At 40.7% G+C, this 25,699-nt stretch overlaps 1 protein-coding gene across 2 annotated transcripts in view; it reads right to left on the bottom strand.

Annotated features, from left to right (window-relative positions):
- Nucleotides 1-25,699, bottom strand: part of FSTL5 (follistatin like 5) — a 2,973,258-nt gene that overhangs the window by 846,964 nt on the left and 2,100,595 nt on the right. The gene's annotated exons all lie outside the window — the stretch shown is intronic.

The raw sequence follows: 25,699 nt of genomic DNA on the forward strand, positions 1-25,699 counted from the left end.
TCTGCGTGTGCGGCGCAGGGGACGCTGGGAGGTGCAGTTGGCTCCCCTCCGGCGTCAACCTGTGCAAAAATGGCCCCCAGTGACTCTCGACGGTGGCGGCTAGGTCATGGGCTCGTCAGTTATGCCCCAACAGGTAAGGACCGTCTGTTGACTCTTGGCAGTGGCGGCAAAACAGCAGTGAGCACCCGTGCCACAGGAGCCCAAGCGTCCCTTTAAGTGCCTCCTGGTGTGCTGGTCTGCGTGCGGAGCAGGGGACGCTGGGAGGTGTAGTTTGCCTGCCCTCTGGCGTCAACCTGCGCGAAAATGGCCCCCAGTGACTCTCGGCGATGGCGGCTAGGTCGTGGCTAGGTGGCTAGGTCGTGGGCTTGTCCTGTATGCCCCAACAGGTAAGGACCGTCTGTTGACTCTTGGCAGTAGCGGCAAAACAGCAGTGAGCATTTTAATTTGGCTCCTTATTGTTTTTTCGGTATGTTTTCTATGGTGTTTTCTCCTCTCTTACAGTCTCTGATTATATCTCTGTTTGCTTGCGAGTTCAGAACTTGCAACTGTAGTGTTTGACAATGATCGCAACATACAAAATCCAAGTCTTTGGCAAGGCTAAATGTTATCAAGCCTCCAGATTGATGTATTGTTCCCTATTGTCCTCTGAGTCAGTTTCACTTTCAAATGCGAACTTAGATCAGTGGCGGAGGCTGTATTAGATATCTGAGCACAAATTGTATCATCTTGTCTTGCAATATTACGATCCATTTGCCATTGTCTTTTTAGGGAATCACATTTTTTAGCAAATGTAAATATTTGGCCTGTTTCATAGTCCATTTTTTCTCTTTGGAATTTGTGTGCTTTCTTGATTCAATTTTATATTCCTGTTTCTTCAATATTTCATTCATTTCCTCCCGATACTTGGCTATCATTTTTATCTGGTCTGAGCTTTCTAATTTGTTGGTAATTTCTTTTTGTAATGCTTCACAGTCAATCTCAACATATTTAACTAAAATTTGTACTTGCTGCATGGATACTTCCAAATTTCTCTCAGCCCATTCTTTAAGCATGGAAGGGTTGGGTTTTTCAAAGCTTGGGGCCAGAATAATCCATTGGGCAATAGACCTTGAAGTAGAAGGATTTATGCACTCATTGCCCCATTTATCCAATTGTGTGAGTACGTCATCTAAACCTGTGCAGTAGGTGTCAGTGCTTTCAATACTTTTTAACATGGGGTCAAAAGCCTGTAAAGACGGTGCTTCGCAAATGTCATTTTTAATACCTCAGAAAGCTTCATTACATTCTTCAGACCATGCGAAATCATTTTTATTCTTCAACAATTTCCTAATGGGAAGATTTTACTTGAGAAATTCATTACATAGTTTGTGTAAAATTCTGCCAGTCTAAAAAACTCTGATGTCATCTTCATCTTTAATAGCGTCCACCAAATTTGCTTTGCGTCCTTCACCGTTAACACTTATTTCATAGCCCAAATAGGTAACAGTATTGCATGCAAATTTGCACTTAGTGTTTTGAGCAGTAAGGCTTTTCTCATTATGGATGTGAATGGATCTTTTGTTGAACCCATGACTAAAATGTTGTCCTGAAAAAATATAACTTTTTACAACTTTTGGAATAACTTGAACATTAGTCAATAAAACATTGCCGAAGCTGAGGTTAACCCGAATGGTACACTCACAAATTGATGACACCCAAATTGTGTTATAAATGCTGTCAACCTGCAGCTTTTAGGGTGTAAGGGGACCTGGTGGTAAGCAGAGGTAAGGTCAATAGTGGTGAACCATTTAGCACCCTTGGTAATAGACTGCATTTCAATAATCTTGGGAAGAGGAAATTGGCCCACTAGTATATTCTTATTAAGGTCTCTTATGTCTACACACAACGTAATCTTGCCATTGGCATGCCATGCCTCCACTAGAGGTGCGACACATTAAGAGGGCTTCACAGCTTCTACAATTCCTGCCTCTTTGGAAACTTCATTTCTGAAGCCTTTGGGGATGATCCTCGCCTATGTATGCAAGGAACAGTGTGCTCTTTTAGAATCATTTTATGCTGGAAACCTTTGAGTTCTCCAACATTCTCTGAAAACACAGCAGGACACCTGGATCACCGATGCACCAAAAGAGTTGAACGGCAAGACCACAAAGACCAAGAGATCCTCACAGCAGGACAGCTGGTACACTATGGAACTGAGAGATCCAGCAAGGAGGCCACAGACCAAATCTCTTTCATAACGTCCCTCAACCAACATCACCAACTCCTGAAAAAGACAAAAAGGAGCACCCTTGAGAATGGCATTGTATCTAGTTCAAACTACAATAAAGAACTATTCAACATCATCAGAGAGTTCTCCAACCACTTAACCACTGGAAACACCATCACCCCCTTGCAGGAAGTCCGTGACACTCTGTCAGACTTCTTCCACAACAAGATTTACATCTGCAAATACCTCTATCCCCAACCAACCACCACCGATATCCTCAGGCTCATCACTGTCACAGAAATTATCTCTGACAACCTGATGACCACATAGGACCAACTTACCACACAAAACTCCTATGGCATCAAGAACTCCGTCCACTCAGGCGCCCTCAGGGTCCCCTGTTTCCACCACCTTTTCAACCCAGGAAGCAAGTTGATCAGCAACAAACATACTACTATCTTCAATGCGTCCATCACAAAAGCCACCTTCCCTGAAGAATGGAAACACACAGAAGTAAAACCCCTGCTCAAGAAAATGGCCACCGACCGTAGCAAACTCAAGAACTACTGTCCCATCTCTCTGCTCCACTGCCCCACCAAAATCCATGAAAAAGCCTTAACCGCCAACTCACAATACACCTAGATAACAACAATCTTCTGGGCTTCTCCCAGTTAGGATTCGCACAAGCCACAGCACAGAAAAATCAACCTGATTGCTTCAACCGACATCAGACCCCTGATCATCCTCAACCTCTCAGCAGCATTTGTCCCCTTATCAAGAGGCTGCACCATATAGGATGTCAAGGAAACACCCTCAGATGGATTGTCTCCTTCCTCAATGGTAAAACCCAGAGAACCCAGCTGTCCCCCTTAAATTTGCTACAGAGGACCATCATGTGCGGTGTCCCTTAAGGCTTATCCTTCAGCCCCACTCTGTTCAACACCTACATGACCCCCGGTCAACATCAGAAGAACACATGGACTAAATGTCATATCGTGGGCCGAGGACACCCAGCTCATCCTCTTGTTATCAAAGTTTCCCTCCACCACTTCCGCAGGTGTATGACGAGCATCACCTACTAGATGAAAGACCATTGCCTGAAATTCAACACAGACAAAATGGAAGTTCTGATCTTCAGGTACAACAGGTCCTTGTGGAACAACGCCTATTGGTCTTCAAAACTAGGACCCTCACCAACCCTAACATTCCACCTCCGCAAACTTGGCATCATCCTTGACTCCAAGATCACCAAGAAAGACCGCATCAATGAAGTTTTCTCTGCATGCTTTGCCACTCTTCGCATGCTAAGCATGATTTTCAAATGGATTCAAATTGTCACTAGGAAAAAGAACAGTTGATGGTCAGAATGCAGAACAATGTAGTACATTCACCCCAGTACAGAGATCTGGGCCTAAATCCATTGTTTTTTTGCTCACCATGCCATTCCAGTTTGAACCCAGCCATATTCAAATCCGTCTTGACCCTGCAACTCATAACAGTCCCGCCCGAACTGTTGAGCCAGGTCCTCCTCGACTGGAAACAGGATTCCTAGGACTGGTCTTGGGGTTTCACCCTTTATCAGCCAGGATAGCTTGACTCCATTGGCATGGAGAGCACAGGACCCACTTCTGGGCATAACCGTCCCACTCGGGGTGACAAATTCAAAAAGAACATTTGATGGACAGAATGAGGAACAATTTCATACATTACCCCAGTAGAGAGATCTGGGCCCAAATCCCTTGTTTATTTGCTCACCCTGCCATTCCAGTTGGAACCCACCCATATGCAAATCAGTCTTGACCCTGTGTCTCATTGGAACAGTCCAGCCAGAACTGCCAAGTCAGGTCCTCCCTGGACTGCAAACAAGCATCCTAGGACCAGTTTTGGGGTTTCACCCCTCATCAGCCAGGATTGCTTGACTCCAGTTGGCACTAGACAATCCCTAACTCAAACATTAGTCACCAGCAAACTGGATTACGGCAATGCACTCTATGCAGGAATCACCTCACACCTCCGGAAGAGACAGTACAGAATTTAGCAACCAGACTTTTGCTCGGCCTCAAGTGGACCATTTCACCTCCCAGCTCAGAAAGCTCCACTGGCTTCCCATTCGGAGGAGATGGCATTTCAAGATGCTGATCCACACCCACAAAGCACTGCATAACCAAGGACCAGCATACATCAACCACTGCCTGAACTTCAACCAACCTGCCAGACACCTGCACTCTGCCTCCCTTTCCCTCGCCCACACCCCTCGCATCCATCGACGGAATGGTGGAGGATATTCCTACTCCCACGTTTTGGGCAAGTCCTAGAATAACCTACACCTTTACATTTACCTTCAGACATCATCCTTTCTGATGGATTTCTGGGAAGAACTGAAGACCTGGCTGTTTAACTGAGCCCTACTTCTGCAGAAGAACCCTCAACTCCTGGATAACCTCACAGGTTATTAGCCGTCCTTTACAAGCCTTGTTTGATTGATTGATTGATTGATTAATTGATTCTCAGTGCTGGGGCACACACATGCACCTTAGCATCAAGCACATACCATTGCACCATGGTGCAAAGGTGTAAACATATCTAGCAGAGTGTTTGTACTGGAAGAGTACCCGTAGAATACAAGAAAACATGTTGTGATAAATCTTTAAAGCTTTTCACGCACTCCATGTCAGTCAGTCAACAATACTTTATTTGTCTGAAAACTATATTCATAAAAGTAAACATACACATAATACAATAAAAAAATCATGGAATGCTAAAGTTAAAATGATAAAAAGGCAATGAAGTGCAGCATTTCACAACCGCTCTTTGAAAGGAGCTCACTATAAAGCAAACATCATACCTCTTTAGTAGCTGCAAAAATACAAAGCTAGTCTACACTGAATACAAATATATCTTTTCAATAAGGTTATTCAGAATCATTTTGAATATATACGATAAAAGTAACAAAGGAATACAGAGTGCAAGAGTGTCTGACCAAAGAGCTAATCAAAGGGACAGAGACTAATATTAGAATAATAATATTCACACAATGTGAAGCAGACTTGAGAATGAATGATCCTAGTCTGAAAACCTAGTAAGGAGTGACCTTCAACAACTTTCAGCCATCAGTAAACAGGGTTCAGTTAAAAAGAATATCTGAACAATAACATGAGACTTAAAAGAGAGTTTAAGCAGTTCTTTTTTTTTCCCGTTCCATACTGCCCTAGGTTGGTCTTCCTCTAAACCTTTTTCCTTTTCCCTCCATTTTTTGTGTGCAAAAATTCGTTTTTTTTGGTGTTAGGACTCTGTGCACTATACCACTGTTAACCAGTGCTTAAGTGCTTGTGCTCGCTCCCTAAAACACGGTAAAATTGGCTTACAAATGATTGGCAAATTTAATGTACTCGTTAGTCCAAAGTAAAGTGGTATACCATTTATTCAGGGCATGGAATACAAATAGGTTACTTCAACAAAAAAGAGAACTTAACAAAGCAATAAGGGCCAATTTTAGATAAATGAATGGAGCCCTAAAAACTTCGGAACTTCTCAAATTAAAATGGCTCAGAAGGTCCGCCAAAAATTAAATATGGAAAGCCAAACATATGTACTATGAAGGAATATGGATTAAGCTGTATTTTGCCTCCAAAACTAAAAATTGGTACGTATTCTGGGGCATAATAAATTATCTTGAAAACAGTAGTAAACAGGGTATAGTGCTAATATCGCTGAATTCTGTTGGGCGTCTAATTTTTTTATTCTTTATGGGGGCTCTCCAGATATAATGTTTAACAATAATACCGTTCATCAAATCCAAGCTCGCTGACCAGAGAAGATGGTGGAACACCCAGGAATAAACAGTATAGCAATCAAGTCGAGCCACAAGTCAATGATACATGGCAAACAGAACAAGTAAAAATGGCAATAAGGAGGATTAGATTGAATGGTGCACCAGGCCCCAACGGAATCCAAAATTCAATCTTAAAGCAAAGCTTGATCTTTGGTCAGAGATTTAAACAACTTTGTTTAACGACGTTAGTAAAACTAAAATGGGCCCCGAATCATGGCAGGGAAGCATAATATAGTCGATTTACAAAAGTGGCCCACAAAATAGTCCAGCAAATTATAGGCTGATATCACTAACAGACATGGAGGCAAAAATCTTCTCAAGCTGTCTGCTGAATGGGCCACAAAAGATGATCTTATCCCAACATTTCAGACTGGCTTTCGAAGGGGCGAGTCAACGTCCACGAACTTGCCCTTACTGACTTTATTGGCCGAAGGAGCAAAGTTTAGAAAGCAAAAGCTATATATTTGTTTTGTCGACCTTAATGCCGCTTTTGATTCCATCCCCCGTAATTTACTATGGGCTAATCTATCTGTATGGAGCATCCCATATCAACTGCTTGACATGATCCAACTGCTATATACTAATAAGTGGGTTCAGGTTAAAGTCGGAGATGGTAGATGTACAATTTGCCAATTTGAAACCAAAAGTGGCTTAAACATGGTTGCTTCTTGGCACCATGCCTTTTTAATCTTTTTATGGCCAACTCACCATTATACTTTTTAAATGTCAATGCCCACTCACCTACCTTCTCAGGACAAGATATAAAATAGTTACAGTGTGCAGATGATACCGTACTGTTAAGCCACACTGCTATAGGCCTAAGAAGATTAGTTGATTAATACAATAACTATACATCTGCGAATGGTTTACAAATAAATACCAAGAAGACAAAAATAATGACGATTGGTGGTACAAAATCAGACAAGAGTGTATGGAAGATTTATGGGTTACATATTGAAACTGTGAAATTTTATAAATATTTGGGTAGTAAATTTGATGATAAATTGTCTCTTAAACTTCATTTTATAAAGCAAAAAACAAAAGCTACAGCTTTGCCCTTAGCTTTTAGAAAGTTGAGAGATACGTTGGTATGTCCATACGATGACCATTTACTTAAGGTTATGAAAGCAAAGCTGATTCCCTCTTTGGCTTATGGTTCAATGATTTTTCGAGGTAAACCCTTGATAACCTACAAATAAACGTTTTTACATCTGTTTTTAGGGTTCCAAGGTATATCGGGCATGCCAATGTCAGAATGGGATTTGGTCTGAAAAGACAAACTCTGATAAGACAATCTGACTTTTAAAAATAATTATATTCTTTTTTCTGTTCAGACCAGGCACTCTTGTGAACCAATATTGGCATGACATAATAGGCAAGGTAAGGTCTGGAGAGTTTATTTAATGGAGAGTTTAAATAATTTTAAGTCTCCACCCTTTGAAGATGTAGCCAGGAGCAAAGTTCTGTTTAAACAGACAATATATTGAGCAGCTAACTTTCTATTGATTCTTTTAGACAAGGATGAGCTCGATAAAAAAGTCACTCCTGGTCAGTTATTAACTCATTCACTAAATTAAAACCACAACCCATTTAAAATCATCTTTTAGGAACAGATTTATGTTGTTACTGTTTGGGAGATATCCCACAAAGGATGGATTCCCTACATGGGAAATAAATTGGCCCACTACAGCTGTAGGTAACGTGGTTTTTATAATGAATCTTTTATGCATATTGTAACTACTTGTCCTAAGCTGTTAGAAGAGAGAAAAGTTCTGTTAAAATCCATCTTTAATGAATTAGGGGTGAGAATATGTCGACAAGCTATCATAACTTGTCTCTCTGGGACCATCCCCTTCTGTTTCCACAGTTTGTAAAGTTAGTTCTTATCGCAGAAAAAAAACTACTTTCAGAGTGTGATACCTGACATTAGACGCATGCCTAGATAAGTAAGATTGGTTTTAAAGGATAATGTTGTTAGTCTCAAAAATGTTAAATGGAAATTTGCAATCCCATTAATTGTTTTTGAAGTTTTGTGTATGGCTTTGAAACCAAAGTTTTACATTTTTTTATGTGTGGGCCAGTTCTGACGAGGAGAAATTATTCATCCAAATAAATTTTTTAGAAGGCTGTTAGATGTTAGAAGCTGCACAATAGCACTTTCACTTTTGCTGCTAAATGTAAGACTTTCCACAAGTACTCCTTAACTATTGCTGCTAGTGTAAGACATTTCACAGGTACATTTTTATCTATTGCACCTTAATTTTGGTATTCCTCGGAATGTGTTTTAGATTTAGGGGTAGGGCAGGTAGTTCCTTTGAGAACATTTTTATCATCCACTTGGAGTTATGTCTTTTTTGATAGGGGAAAAATATGAAACCATTTTAAAATGTACCTTGATATTACTCACAACAAATGTATTATATGTCTTTTTCCTTTTTAAGGATGCTATATTAGACTGATTGTGTTGGTTTAATTAGGTGCACTTTCATTATTGCTCCTTGATGTGAGACACTGCACAAGTGCACTTTACCCATTGCACTTTGAGTATGGTATTTTAAAGTATGAATTTTTTTGATTGGTGGTAGTGTAGGTGTTTCATTGAGAACATTTTATGATCGATTTGAAGCTATGTCTTCTGTGACTGGTGTGAAATATGGAATCAATCCACAATGTACCTTGATATTATTCTCAACACAAAGTAGTATATGTGTTTTGACGGTTAAAGATGTGATACTAGTCAGATCAAATTGTTATAATCAAGTTCCTGTCACAAACCAAAGTGTTTTTGTCATTGTATGTAATGATTTTTATTAATCAACAAATAAAGCATTTCTTCTTCTTCTTCTCATGGCATGTAAATCAAATGCTCCTAGTGGGTCTGCAGCACTTATTGTGCCACCCACTTCAGTAGCTTCTTAAACTGTCCCAGGCCTGCCATTGCAGCCTATGTACAGTTTTAAACTGTCAATTAAACTTTGCTATATAAACCCTTTGCCAAACTTTAAGCTCCCTTTTTATTGCTTATGTCACCTCTATGGTAGGACATAGGGAGGCCCATAAAGCAGCTTGCATTGTAAATAAAATGCATGGCATGTTCTTTTATGTTTTACATGTCCTGGTAGTGAAAAACTGCAATCTTGCAACTCTCATCAAACCCACATTTAAGGTACTTTGTTAGCAGGCCAAACTAGGTCCATGTTTTGGCCTGCTCTTCATCACAGTTGGCCTGAACTTGTATCTTTTTCCGGCTCCGACACGACAAGATAACCACAGTTGGAACTTTGTGCTTTCAGGCACTAATTTTGCTCAAATCTTTAAAATTACATATCTCCACTTTTACTGATTGGATTTTTGTTGTTTTGGTGCCAAATAATTCATTAGAACATGCTCTAATGGTATAAAGTGGTGCAGGAGTTGCCTTGTGTTGTGTTTTCACTTCTCTCCTGCTTCTGTGGAGCATAAATATTTTTCACATTGCCTGTAAGGTAAGCCCGACTGCCTTTGTTCCAAGCTGCCAGAGGGTTAAATACAGATTAATATGGTGACTTCAGTGGTTCACCCTGATGGGTGTCGAGAAACAATACCTTTACAATCTGTCTGTCCTGCCGAGGAATCGTGGCTGGGCTTGGTAAATGGATCAGATATGCCCAGGATCTCTAGATCTTCTTTTAAATAGAACAACCACTGGATTTTAAGACCATTATTGCAGTTTAGATAGCTCATAATAACAGTTTGATTAAAAATAGCAAGAGGATTAGGCCAAACTGAGAGCCAGAGTAATAATGGAACTAGTTTAATGAAGTCTTCTACATACAGAAGGTCAAGCTCCGGATGGCAAACTCTATGTGTAAATTATACCTGACAGTATTAGAGTGGTTTACCTCCACGTTTAGCTGTAGTATTTTCGTTGGCCTTAGGACTTAGCACTTCACCACTGTTAACCAGTGCTAAAGAGCATGTGCTTCTCCCCTATACCTGGTTTCATTTGCATATCCTTGGTATATTTAATTTATCTGTAAGTCACTAGTAGTGTACACTACCTGTGCCCTGAGCCTGTAAACTAAATGTGACTAATGGGCCTGCAGCACTGATTGTACCACCCACACAAGTAGCCCTTTAAAACATGTCTCAGGCCTGTCACTGTAGAGCCTGTGTGTAAAGTTCACACTGCCATGTTGGCTTGGCATTTAAACCCCCTTGCCAAGTCTTAAACTCACATTTTCGTACACATACCTATCCCCTACGGTATGCCAAAGGTAGCCAAAAAGGTAGGGGACTGTGTAACTAAATGGTAAGACATGTACACTTAGGTTTTGTTTTTACTGGCAGTGAAAAGCACCTATATTTGTTTTCACTGCTGTGAGGTCTACCCCTCTCATGGTTAACACTAGGAATTCCTTATTATATTTTTAAGCTGTAATTCCTGATTGAGAATGAGTAGTATTGTCATGTTAAATATCATTAAAACTGCAATGATAAATCCTCTTTGCTGGCACAGATGGATTTAACATTGCTATTTTAGCAATGCCACTTTTAGAATTATGTGATGTCTCTGCTCTGAAAACTCTGTGTGCATGCAGCCTATCTCCAATACACATGTGGGGTGGGTGACAGCTGGTCTTTGTGCATTCCCTCTAGACAGCCACATACAAAGGAAGAGTGGTGTGACTGAGAGCCCATCTGCATCCTGATGACTCATCCTAGGTAGGATGGGAGTGGGAAGTTGACACGTATACCTGAATAGACACTGTCCTGTCCCCACACAAAAGGTTGATTACCCCCCTGTATTGAGTTTGGAGCTAGGGCTGGGAAAAGAGGACCTCTGTGCACTTCAAAGCCTCTCTTTGAAGTCACCTCCACTTCAAAGGCACAACTGAGGATAAGTACTGGGTCTCTGACCCCACCAAATCAAACACTTTTAAACCTGTAAAGAAACTCTGCAAAGACAAAAGACTGCTGTGAAGCAACAAGGATTGCCACTCTGCTGTACTGCTGATCTGGAAGAACTGCTTTTCCGCTGTGCTGCTTTGCTGTCTGGTACTCTCTGCCCCTAATGAAGAACAACTGGTCTCTTGCTTGAAACTAGTATGGTCGCCAATAGCTGGCTTGCCTCCTGTTTTGAGACTCAGAGATATCAAAATCACACCTGCTCCTGTGCCTGGTCCAATAGAAGTAGATCCAGGTGCTTGCTCCAATGGAACAGATGCATCCTCTGCTGTGTGAAGCAGAATTGATGCATCCCTGCTGTTGCAGAAACAAGAACATTTGCAAAACACTTGGATGCAGCGCATTGCATCCAGAACTGATGCTTCTGAACCACCACTGGGTTGGGAGAGTAAAAGTAGAGGGATATAACTGAGAACAGAGAAGCATAGAACTGACAGGGGTCTCATTATAAAAAGGTCCAATGTCCAGGTTCTATCGTAGAGCAGTCATTCTTCTGAGTCTTATGAAGGTCCAGAAGTGATGTGAATATTTGGGTATGAAGGTCCAGTATTTTTACCCAGGTGCGGACGGTTCATGTAAGAGTGGGGCGGGACGTGCTGAGGGAAGTCGCCAGACTACGGAATAGGGAAAATAACATTTAAAAATATTTAAAACCACTTACTTTGTGCTTGCTGCATCACTGACTCGGGGAGCCTATGGTAAGTGGTTTTATTTACATTTGTAGTTTATTTTCACTATTCCGTCTTCCATTGACTTCCCCCCCCCCCTGCCCCACCCCCTGCCCTGCCCCACCGCTCATACCTGAACCAGTGCATCTGTTTATAACTTTGCTGCTTCATTAAGCCAGGATGGCCCACCCTGCTGATATCCAGACATTCTATTGTGAAAAATTCTAGGAAGAATACATAAAGGGCAACTGCAAACTACACCTAGTCATGTGACCCAGGAACAGGCTACAGGCACTAAATGGTTAGGATAAGAAAATGCTAAAAGTAGCATTTTCAGAATTGTGACCTAGAACCCGACTTTACAATTAAAGAGAGTTTTAAATTACAGTTCCTCAAACATCAAACATGCCTTTTCTACCTGTTCTCAATAAAAACGTTATCACTAACTGATCTATGGGGTGACCATTGGTAGCCCAATGCTCTGGGTAAAGTCCCGGAACCCAAATCAGAAGTCAAAAACTTGGGAGTGTGGCTGGACTCCTACCTTAGTTTTTGCTTTCAGACAAAAAAAGTCGATGCCACATGCTTTGGCATTTTACGAGGTCTAAGACCTATTTTAAAGTTCTTTGATTCATCCACAAGACAGGTGATAGTCCAGGCCACAGTCATTTCCCGACTGGATTAAGCTTGTTCCTTGCTCCTGGAAGCCTATCAAGCTGAGATTTCCCGGATGCAGCGCATTGAAAATGCGGCTGCTAGAGCCTTAGTAGGCCTTCCCTGATTTTGCTCTATCTCCGAACATCCGGAGGCGGCATTGGCTCCCCATGGCTCAGTGAGCTAAGTTTAAGACACTATGCCTTGCCTTCAAAATTTTAAAAACTTTCTACTCCTAAAATGCTCTGCAACCTTTTGACCCCGTATGTTCCAACTCGCGTACTACGCTCTGCAGGTCAATGTTTGGTCAGGGTACGCCGGATCAAGCGCTGCCGAGCGGGAGGACGTTCCTTCCACTATCTAGCAGCTAAACTGTGGAATTCACTACCAGCACACATACGTGAACGGGAAAGACTGTTGGACTTCAGAAAGGCTGTCAAAACCCACCTTTTTCCCCCGAAACTAAGCCTGTCTGGTATTACGCACTGCTTATTCTCATTGGAGTCAGTTATTTTTCTGCTACAAAGCGCTGGGACGCCCCTTTGCAGGGTCATCTGAGCGCTATATAAACTATTGTAACATAACATAACATAACTAATTAAATTTAATAAGGTAACCCAATATTATCCTATGGGGGAGGTAGGCCTCACAGTAGTGGAAAACTAATTTAGGATTGTTTTCACTACCAGTACGTGTAAACTTAAAAGTGTATATTCAACATTTTGAATACAGAGCACTCTGCCCTATGGCCTGTGTTGTGCCTACATTAGAGGTGATTTATATAAAGTTGAAAGAACGATTTAGGCCCAGCAAAAGGTTTATTTTGTCAGGTGAAAATGGCTTTTGAAAACTGCATGCACATGATGCAATAGCAGGCTTGTGAAAAGTTATAAAAGGTTACTTAGGTGGGTGGCACAATCAGAGCTGCAGGCTCACTAGTAGCATATAATGTACAGGCCATGAGTACCTGTAGTTCAACCTTTCTAAGGACTTACAAATAAATTAAATGGGCCAATTAGGTGCAATCCAGTTAGACAATGTTCAAGGAGAGAGAGTAAACACTTTAGCAATGATTAGCAGTGGTAGAGCAAGCAGAGCACTAAAATCCAACAATAACTTGTTCAGATAACAGTAGGGGTGAAGGCAAAAAGTCTGGGGGTGACACTGCTGAAAGGGCAGGCATAATGCTTTTGAGTGCTGCACACCAAGTAGAGTGGAATTCTCAGGTTTTACCCGATTTTCGGTGCTTAGTGAATCTGTTAGAACCCTACTTGTGCAGTTTAGGGGGTTTCACCAGAGCAATAAGGAGATTTTCTAAGGAGAAACCCTTCTCATAGTGCTGTCTGCTGCAGCCATGTTGCAATGGAGTGTCAGAAACTTGTATATCAGTAAAGCTCCATGAATGCCTCTCAGAGTCTTAGACATAGCAGCAGCTCTGCAATCTTCCTGAAGCCCACAATCTAATATGTATTACATCAGGAGAAATTCCTGCTTCCGGTTGCTGCAGAATGTTTCAGGGGACGGGCAAAGATTGCGCTTCTGCTCAATTTATAATCAAGCCCTACTGTCCGCAGCTAACGTTAATTGTTCTTCCTTTTAATGTCTTCTCTATTTATCACACTTAAAGAAAGCCATCACTGAAACTTGGACAACTCTGCTCTCTAACAGTTGCAAACATAAAAAAAAAGAACTAGGAAAAAAACTCAAAGCAAACGTAGTAGCTGCAAAAGTAATGTTTCTGCACAAATGGTCCGGAAATCATTAAATAAATAAATGTAAGCACATGTTTAAAATGATCAAAGTGTCAAACTATAATATAAAACCATCACCTGCTTGCTAGTTCTAAAGGCAGAAGCTATTAACGTTTATGGTATCAATGCTCAATCTGTCAGAAGAGCAATTAGAGAAGATCATAAACTATTGTAACTCTTTGTTTCCAAGTACCACCTACAGCCTCATTCCAAAAACAAAATAAAACCTTTTGTTTAAAACCCTGTAATATATTGAGACCTCTCTGCAGGAAAGAAAATTACCAGAATTATTAAACATGTGTGAAATAATGCCCCTATTTAAAGACCAAACACAATCCAAGCATTATACAAGATACAAAAGTGTAACCAACCTCCTTGGCTAATGAAAGTCATTGAAAAATGTACAGAAAGTCAACTATCAATTTTCACAAAACAATAGAACTTGTTGCCAGCATAGGAATTTGGTTTGCAATACAGAAATAGCCACAAAAATCAATGATTTAATTTATCTCATAGTGAACATTGGACACGCCTGCCTTTCATTCCTTATTGGTCTTTCAGTAGACTTTGACACAATATACCACCAGAGGATGATTGAGATTCGGGAGGTCTGCATGGGCTTGTCAAAGACAATTCTAAGTTATATCTTACATCTTTCCAACTCCAAACACTTGGTCAGAATTTCCTGTTCTGACCCTGACACAGTTACATATATAGACCCCTATGACTCCATTTTGACCCTACCTTGAAGAAGCTTAGTATCTTGATGGAGGTATGTCTCGGAGAGTATCAAGCAATAGATAGAAATACTGACCTTTAATTTACTGACAATTAATTAGTCTTGTAGTAATCTACATATCCGTCCCTTCTCATAAACAATCACTAACCACAGTGACTGCTATTACACACGCAGGAGAAAGAGGAATAGGAACTGATGCAAGTTAGACGTGAATGTGAGGACACTATAAAATGAGAAAATTGCTAAGTGGTGGTAAGGTATGGTCTCATAATCCAACCTGTCCATACCTCCATTCACTACTTTCAAGGTTAGCTGTTGTCACCTCTCTCCCAATTGTATATAGTGCTAATAGGTAAATCATGAGTATCCTGAAAAAGATATTACAGACAAATGTGACTATAATACTTAGCACATGTACTTTCAAAAATCCTTAGTAGTCTTTTTCTTTAAATATCTTTAAAAAGGTCATTGAACTCCGAGATTACTTAGAATACCTTTATACATTACAACACCATACACCTTTCAACAAAATGCTTAAATCTTTAGTGTGTTGATGTTTCAAGAGAAAGCAGTGGGATGATTGTAAATTAGAATTGCTTGTGTAAAATCAAATACACCAAAATGCAACTTGATCTTTATTGCATAAAGATATTAGAATCAGTTTTTTACAAGTCAGACTTAAAAAAGTAGTAGCTCAGAATATGTAGAAACGTACAGAGAGATTGTATATTTCATATAAATACCTAAAGCAGGAAAAATTAAATATGTTGACATAAATACATCTCTTCTGTTTATACATTTTCATCGAGAAAAATAGAGCAGAAGATGCGAAAGTCATGTTTTGCTTTCTATTTTGAAGCTACAGTTTTAATTATGATCTATGAAATACCTTTCCGCTTTGTTGCTAGATCTGGCAGCAGGCATTATCATGTCCAAACTCAACCATAACATTTGATTGACTTCATCATTTTCTTATTGCAGGCAGCTAGATGCATCACAAGTTGAGAGTAATAAGAACATTAGAGACAAGTATTTTTTTATACAGTAAGTGCATGGTCACAAGATAGGACTTATTATGACTTTGGCAGTCCTCCAGCAGAGCCTCCACAGCTCCAACCACTGGAGAACTGACAAAACCGTGGTGCGCCTAACCACTGGATTACAATTGTAATCCTGAGCGGGCAGGCAGTGCTGAGGCAGTCTCACAGCAGGTGTCACTGCCAGCATATTGGACATCCCAGACCGCAGCGTGACCCATGCGGGATGCTGGAACCTCAGCGGTCACAGCGGCCCTGTGGTGTTCTGACCATCACAATCATAATATTGTGGTCGGGCCCGCCATGGGGCGGGGTTTGGACTGCCATCATGAGTTTGGCGGTCTGTACCCGTAATCAGGCCCATTATCATGGTTTTTCCAAAGTTGAACTTCACTTGCTTTGAGTGTCACAACGAAGGGAAAAAAATAAAAATTCTTCTTGATCCTTTACTCTGCAGAGCACCACCAAACAGAAGTCGTAATAGAAAATCAATTCCATTCACACTTTTAATAGTTACAGAAGAGCGTTTAACAGAACTTGCACAAAGGATTACCTTTTTTTTAAATTAATTTCAGCAGGTTTTCAGGATTACAAATCACCTAATGTTTAAATTGTAAGTTGGTATAACTTTCCCAACAAATACTGCACACAGTTGAACGTTTTCCACCAATAATAATAAACTATAAGACAACAAAACAGAAATGTCACAAACTATGTACACACAATGTAATATAAGGTCTCTTTTTTGCGTGTTCACCCTCAAATGTTTGGACTGATGGTGCTTGTGTTGGGACTTTTGGAACTCTAGGGCATGGCTGTTCAGTGTCTAGTGTATGTGGTCCAACCCCCTAAAACAAGTAGAATTGGCTAGTCCATGATTGGCATGTGTATTTTACTTATCTTTCTCCGGTATATGTTACTCTATGTACTCAGGGACTGTAAGTAGAATGGCTCTGATGGACTGCAGCACTTATTGTGCCACCACAAAAGTAACATTAGGCCTGCCGCAGCAGCCTAGCATGGCAGTTTTAAAACTGATATTTCAATCTGTTACAATCAATCTTTTTGCAGATCTAAACCTTCCTTTTTAATACTAATAAGTCAACCCAAAGATAGGCCCTAATTTCCCACATGTTCAGGGTACTGGTATTTAAAACATCGATATGTGTTCTTCTGTGCTACATCTCCCAGTGCTGCAAAAAATCCAAAGGTATTTTTTCACTGCAGCAAAACTGGCTCTCCAACAGAGAGCACCGGATTACATTATAACATCTTATAATGTATTATCTCATTTAGGAGTAGATAGAACAATTATTCAAGGACTCAAACTAATAGGAATTTAAAATCCAATCTGATGGTAAAGACGTATTTTAACTTACTATTTTGAATATGTCACTTTTTACAATGTTGACATTTCCCTGTCTAAAGCCTCTAGTAGCCCTTTCAAAGATAATACCAAACTGTTACCTGGAAGTCTGATAAGAGGTGGTAATTGATCTTAGGAATGGGAAAAAAGGTGTGAACCCCTCCTGACAGGATGGGCTGGAGGAGGTGGACCCTGACCTTCCAAGCTTCACCCCTTTCACATTCAGATGTGACTCACACGTAGGCCTGCCCCTTGACAGTTTTGAAGTGGTCAGAGTGGCACCTGTCAAAGTGGGGGGAAACCTGCTCCATGGCTGGTTTTGTGGGGAAGTTCCTCATTTCCCTACAAACCTCCCAAGGGTGTGCCCAGAGGTCTGAGCAATGGAAGAAACATTTTGTCATGTTGGATTTTGGCAGATCAGGGCACCGTGGGATTGATTAGAGCCAAACACTTAGGAAAGTAAGTCATAGTGGGAAAGGTTGCCTCTGGGGACTTTTTCCCTATTAGTTAGCAAGTCACCACCACTGACAAGCTAGTGCCAGGCATAAAAATGGGACCCTTGGATACCTTCTTCAGAACACTGCTGGACAGAAGAAGTGCAGTCCACACCTGCTGAATCGTGACTGCAGAAAGAGGACAGCACCTACTGTAACCTGTTGGGAGAAACCCCAAGGCTGGACCTACTCCCATTTGAACTCAGGACGGAAGAGAGACCTCCAGGTTAAAGGGAGCCCAATCCCTGCAAGAAAGTGACCTTTCTCAAGAGCCAGCTCATGGGGTCCAACAGGCACTGGCTGGTGGCTTTCTTGGAGTGAGTCCTGACTTCCAAGTGGTGCCACTAAGGCCTTGGGTCCTTGGATACGTGTCAGAGTGTACTCCTTCTGCCTAACCCTAAAAGCTGGGACCTCAAACCTGTTCCAAGGATTTTTGGCAAAATAGCCAGTGAGGACCACTTAACTGCAACTGAGCCGCAACTGTTGACATTGCATTGCTCGTTAGAATGAGCCTGATGGTGTGTCCTATTGAAGTCCGTAATTAGAAATCTTCACCAGGAGAAGGTGCTGAAAGTATCCAGCTAGCAGAGGATCTTCCCTGGGATAACATTTTGAATTTCTCCAGCTCAGAGCTTTACAGCCAAAAGACAACAGCTTTACTGGGACTTCCATATTTATTATGAGAGAAAAATCCCTTAGTAACCTTGTTTATGCATCAATAATTTGCAAATCTCTCATTCATAAACATCAACATGTATGTGGCCCAAAGCTTATTTATATATATATATATATATTTAATTTTATTTATTTTCCTTTCTCTTTATTCTACATCGTTGGTATTTATACAAATTATCAAAAATCCAATAATCAATTTTTTCTCAATTCCTTTTTTTACTCAATATTTAAAGTATACACCCATCAGTTTATTTCTGTTGTATATGTTCTTATGTTAAGGTCTAGAATGAGAAGAATCAAAAAATTAATTTACTTAAAAAACTGCACCTTTATTGTTTCATACACATTATCATCACTCATACTTCATTTACTCCTCATACAACCAAAAACATGCTCCAAACATATCAAATATATTACTCTCTGACTAATCACATCAATTTCTAAAATGTGTGTGTATCCTTATCTCCTTTACTGTTTATGTATCCATATATAGCAATATACAATTATTTCTCCATTATGTAAAAAAAATCTCCTCATTGTTAATATTTTTACATCAATTTTTTCTGGATTATTTTTCTTTTTTTTCTGGATTTTTAAATCCAATTATCTACGCGTGTTCTGGCAATACAAACTTTGCCTACTTCCCGAAAGCCACAGACACAAGACCATAAGAAACTTCTCATGACCATAAAGATAGAACAACCAAATGTAGGCAGCCAGCGCCAGATAGAAATATCAAAATGGTCGTATTCCAATCAATGCGGGAAGAGAGTGGCTGCAGGCCGAACTCCTTTTTGGGATCATCCAAGTAACAGACCTGAGGGACATTATGTTTAAAATCAATTTAGTTCCCAAAAGGTTTTCAGCCCATAATCACAACACTTTTATGATCACAATCCATGAGTCCAGAAACGTCTCTAGGATTGCTTACTTTATACAAGGCGCCAGGATCACGAAGCAGAATTATATTATTTGGACTTAGTAGAAGACCCACCGAAGTTCATAATCAAGACTGAGGTGTCTCTGATGGGTTTTTATTATTTTTAATTATTAATAAATGAATAATTAATTGTTAACTAATTATTCCTTAAATACCTTTCACCCTATGCCCCTATAAACACAACAGGTCTCACCTACAATATAACATAAACAATATATTTATTCAGCAATTTACAAAATTATTAATCAATTAAATAATGTATTATGAATCATTAGTTATTACTTAATTTGCCAACCTATACCCCTGCAAACCCAACAACCAGATCGTAAAATATAATGTAAAAAAACGAATAGTTACACAATTCACATAATTATCAATGAAATAATTTCTAATAAATTCTAAATTAATTATAATTAATTAATGTCCCACCCTGTCCCATACAAACTTGACAACTCGCTACAACACTACAATTAACAATTAAAGTAAAAATTATAAATCACTTAAATTAACAAACTATATTTACAAATACTGTCATAATTATACTAATAATATTTAGCATATCAAATTCATGTACCAAAGATAATCAAAAAACGATATTTTTCACAGACATTCTTGAAAACGATATTTTTTAATCGATATTTTGTCAAAATGCCAATAAGGCCCACGCGCTTTAAATGATACAAGCAGTATAGCAAGAAAAAGCAAAGCTGCTTGTACATAGTTTATCGCATTTGAAACAGATTCACTGCCACTTAGCATGAAGTGTGGAGACTAGAAACAGTAAAAAAAAAAGGGGGTCCTATTACCAACTTACATAAACTGCATAAAATCAATGCATCGAGAAGCATTTTTTAAATACTTGTCTTGCATTAAAGCTATTTAATTGCATCGTTTGAAAATGAAATAACTCTAGAATAAATCTCTTTTTAAAAACAGTCCGTGAATCATAGAAGTATATATATCTTTGGGTTTAAAAGTATTTTATGTTGACGCCAACAAAACAGAGAAGATGTTCTGTGGATGTGAGACTGACTAATATGATCCCCCATCGATGATTAACCTTTTTTCATTTTACTTGTAAGAGTAGATAGCAATCTATCTGTTTAATCCCCCAACCTATACTCTGCCCTACCATAATCTACAAAACACACTGTCACATCTTGATTGAAAAGGACCCCGTGGTATTAGAAACATAATCCCATGTCTATCATGCAATTGCCTCACAATTAATGATGCTCAGGCGATTCCGTTCCAGCAACATTATTTCATGAGATTCATTATATAGAGAAGAGGCACATTCCAATCAATCTTCCTAATGAATTGGGACAGCAAGCAGAGGGATCATCAGGAAAAAATGAAAGAAGCCCCTTTATTCAAGATCAATTCTCGACAGGTAATAACTAAAAAAGTAGTAGAACAGAGTACTATATTTTCTCAGACACCCCAGATGCATTCTATACACTTACTTCCAGAGAGTGTTTGTCAGTGAATGAGGTAGAGTTTTTTTTCTGACACTGGGGACGTTATGGGGAAAGTGTGTGTTAAAAGATTAAAGTTTTTTTCTCTTTCAATATTATCTGAATAATCAGATATCAGAGCATTGTATGAGGGTATTCCTGAAAGACAAATATTATCAAGTGCAGTGAACACTCGTAGTGTCATATCATTGAAGCTTTCATGTCTATATGTAAACAATTTTTTATTAAAGTTCAACAAAAGGAAGCTTGGGAAAGCATGATCAATCCAGTAGACAGGAAGGCCAGTTAATTTAGTCTCCAAGTGCTATCACAGACAAAGGAATAGTCAATCTCGATAAGAAGTATGGGGAGATATGTACAAGGAAGAGAGAGGCATTATCCTTCCTAGCTTAACGCCTCTCTCCACCACTTCAGAAACACAAGACTGCACCATATTTACAAAAATGTGGTGCAGCCTTGCGATTCCCCTGTGATGGTGCTACGTTTAGCAACGTAGCGCCTATGCAGGCACCCTTGCACCATGGTGCAAGGGTGTCTGAATGCAGAGGAGGATTTTTTATGTGTGGGAAGGTGTCCCTTCCCAGGGTTGGATTGGGATAGAAAATTGGCCCGGGCACACCAAAATAAAAAAAAGGCCCATATTTGCGTATTGCCTTTCTTCAAAACGCTGCTTCAGTGAAGTTTTATGAAAAGAAAGGGGGTGGGGGACATGTTTTACTAACTTTACTTAGATAAAAAAAATGCACAGATTAGTTCACACTGCTGAGCCACACATGAACACAAGTGAGACCACTTCTGCTCAGGCCCCCTACCCCGCTCAATCAGAATTCAATAATGGGCCGGCCCTGCGAGAGAAAAGGAGTGATACCTCCGTCCATCTGCCTCTAGAAAGGCCACACAGGCACCCACTGGGAAGCTGGCGTTATCCTAACAGCACAGAGAGCCCACAGGCGGCCCAAAAAGCAGCCCACAGCTAGAACTCAGCTACCGGACCTTCAGCCATTTCCCGAGTGCCCGTGTTACCAATCCGACCCTGTCCCTTCCTACACATAAAGAATCCTAAAATGCTATTCTGTCACATGCAGCACACAAGAAAGTCACAAAATGGCATTTTTTTAAAGGATTGTTTATGTACCAGAAGGGACATTTTCCTGTACATAAACAATCCATGGCATTTTGCTTTTTCCATGTGCGCTGCACAAGGCAGCACAAATAGAAAAAGCAAAAACGAGGATAAATAATGCATGTTTCCTCATTTCGCCAACTTAAGTCCAGGTTTTCCTGGTCTTAATTTTGGCGCTGCCTCCTATGTACACCACCCTTCTACATAGGGGATCGATAAAAGTGATGTTGTGGGGGATAGGGGCTTGTACATATGCCCAAGGATTTGTTTGATGACATCTCACTCTTAGAACCCATGGAAAATGGGAGTTAAACCCAGCACCTTTTGGTGTTTTTGTATAAAAGAATACATTTGCTTAAAACCCTAATGGTGAATGATTCACTCAGCAACTGTCACTGTCACTATCTATATTATTAACTCTACAATTGTAGTTTTATATTTCCACAAGTTTTAGGACTGACCTTTAAAACAGCAATTGGATTTGTGCAATTCACAGAGCTGGCAATTCCGATAAAAAAATGAAAAAATAAGGTTTTAAGAGTGTTCTGGAGAACCACTTCTTAAGAAGAGGATCCCAGGTATACTCTTGAAATCTGTTAGTGAATTTATGTTTCTCTCATCAACGCATTTTTATCACTGTCAGGTGCAATAATCCTTTTCTTTCCTCTGGGAAGATACACCTTCTCCTACATTCTCACGGTTCTCTGGGATGTTTCATTCCCATTCCTACCTTGGAAGTAAAATATTCCTAATCCTCATCCTATTGTTAACAATTTACTACATGAAAAACACTGAATTCATAAATGAAATGCAGAAGCATGCTATAGATAATAAGCAAGATGCAAAACAAATTGTCAATATTATGTAACAAATAAGCAGCCATATTACCCAACGAAACTAGAGTATGATACTGCAAAAGGAAACCCCATTTTGCTGTACAAATATTGTGGTGTGACTCACAAAAGTGTTTTTAGACTTTGAGAAAAGGGTTTTGTACACCTAAGATAAACTTACACAGGCAAATAATTTCTAAATTGGGCCCCCTTAGTGTCTTCATGCGCTCTGAAGTGGCAAAAAAGTAACAACAAATATCTAAAGAAACCACTACTGATCAATCACCAACCTTTGCTTTGGAATATAGATGCTACATTGCTGGTGATGAGGCAGTGACTGCTAATTGAGAAATGTTGTTTCGTGAAATTGGTTTGTTCATTAAGAGGAGGGCATGTTTGGTGATGTCCAATGTCTAAGATATACTTTGTCTCACAATTTTCCTTATACAAACAGTGGGGGCACACAGAGCACTGTTGTACAATGCTTGTTAACCCCTTCCATGCTGATGACGGCCCCCGGCCGTCATGCATCACGGTGGGCATGTGCTGATGACGGCTGGGGGCCATCATGAACCCGCCCACTCATTAAAATGGCCGCACAGGAGCAGAATCGCGGCGCGCCCAAGGGGTAATATAGTATTTTTTTAAAGACCTGAGTCCGCTTGTAGTAAAAATGGAACACAGTGAATTAGCTCTGAACTCTCCCCATGGAACCAAAGTCCCAAAAAGTGACCACTGCACATGCCTGCCAAACTTCCCTTGCCAGAGTGGAAGAGGTGAACAGCTGGGAAAACGTAGGGTCCTGCACCAGACTTTGTGCTGACCATCATGCAATGCTCTGGAGGCAGCCACCTCAAGACTCACACAAGTGGTGAACATTTTGCCCATCCTTTTGGCAACGGCTCACCCATTGGGACATTAATGTTGGATGTAAACTACTGAAATAATCCCAGTTGAAGAGCTATTTCGGTTTCTCAGGTCAGGTCAGGTCCTCTCTGGACTGGAAACAAGCATCCTCAAACCGGTTTCAGGGAATGACCCCTCATCAGCCATTTAGGTTGAATCCAGTGGCACAGCAAGGAAGGGACCCACGTTTGGGCATACCATGGGCACCTAATGCCAACATAGCAACACAAAAAAATGATGGACGGAATGCAGAAACTTTTCAAACACACCCCCAGTCAATGATATGGGCTCAATCCCTGGTCTTTTGCTCACCATTCACCCCAAGTTTGGATCCAGCCATATGCAAATCAGTCTTGACCCGGCTCCCCATAGAAACAGTGCAACCGAAACTGCCAGGACAGGACCCACCTTTGACAGAAAAAAGCATTTTGAGCAATTTTGGGGGTATCACTTCTCATTAGCCTGCTCAGCTTGAAGCCAGTGCCAGAGTGAGCAACAAACCCACGTCTGGGCATACCCAGGCCACTTAGGGTGAATATAGCAGCACAACAAGATGATGGACGGAGTGCTGAAACTTTTCAAAGACTCGCCCCCAGTTATTCATCTGGTTTAAATCCATCATTCTTTTGCTCACCCTGCCACTGCAGTTTAGACCCAGCCATATGCAAATCAGTCTTCACCCTACTCCCCATGGGAACAGTCCAGCCTGAACAGCTTTGCCATGTCCTCCCTGGACCAAAAACTAGCATAATGGGACAGGTTTTTGGGTATCACCGCTCATCAGCCAGTCTAGCCTGAATCCAGTGGCACAGCAAGTAAGGTGCCCAAGTCTGGGCATTCTCTGACCACTTAAGACTGAGGGTGAACACAGCAACACAACAAAATGACGGACAGAGTGCTGAAACTTTTTACTCAGCCCCAGTCATAGATCTGGGTTAAATCGAGCATTCTTTTCCTTACCATGACACTCGCTTGGATCCTGCCATATGCAAATCAGTCCTGAACCCGGTCGCCATGAGAACAGTGCAGCCCAAACTGCCAGGTCAGGTCCTCCCTGGACCCGAAACCAGCATTGGGGGCCGGTTTCGGGGAATCACCCTTGTCAGTCAGTCTATCCTGAATTGAGTGGCACAGCGAGCAAGGGGTCGATGTCTGGGCATATCCTGGCTACTTAGGGTGAACGTTGCAAGACAACAAGATGATGGACAAGGTGCTGAAACTTTTCAAACATTCATGCAAGTCAGTGATATGGGTTAAATCAATTGTTATGTTGCTCATCATGCCACCCCGGTTTGGACCCAGCCATATGCAAATCAGTCTTCACTCTGCTCCCAAACTGCAGAGATCACTGGATTGAATTGTGTGGTCCTGTCTAGTTTGTTGTCTATGATCATTCTGTGTTTTCTTGCTTGTGAAAAAGGCAAGCGAGTGAGTCTGAGGTCTGTAGGTCACCAGGTGGAGTCCCACGGTGAGGCATCTTTACCAAAGATCACCATTTTATTCTTGCCTGAATTCAGTTTGATGTAGTTGGATCATGCATGTTGTGAACTTGTTCCTGGTATTTTGTCTAAGAGGTACAGAATCAGTTGTGTGTCATTGGCGTATGTGGGGATGTTATTTTTGTGATCCTGCAGTTGTTGGGCAGAGGAGTCATGTAATTTTGAGGATCATCAAGCTGAGCGAGTAGAACTGATAGACTCCACAGTATTGTTCTTATGCTGTAGAAGAGTAGGGTGGCATGTTGACAGTTTGGGTTCTTCCAGTGAGGAAGGAGCAGATCCATTTGTAGGTGTGTCCTTGGATGTATGTTCTGTGTAGTCGCTGGATTATAATGGGATTGGAGATGGTGTTGAAGGCTGCTGATAGATCTAGAAAGATCAGAGATGCGGTATCGCCCCTGTCTGTGATTATCAGGATGTGTTCTATTGCCGCCATGAGAATTGTGCAGTGGTTGGGTAGAAATCCTAATTATGTAGCATTGAGAAGGTGCTTGACATGGCTTTTTCCAAGACTATGTATGAGTAGAGAAGGATAGATATTGGTCGGTAGT

The sequence above is a fragment of the Lissotriton vulgaris genome, chromosome 3_1 (genome assembly GCF_964263255.1).
Source record: "Lissotriton vulgaris chromosome 3_1, aLisVul1.2, whole genome shotgun sequence".
Classification (NCBI taxonomy): Eukaryota; Metazoa; Chordata; class Amphibia; order Caudata; family Salamandridae; genus Lissotriton; species Lissotriton vulgaris.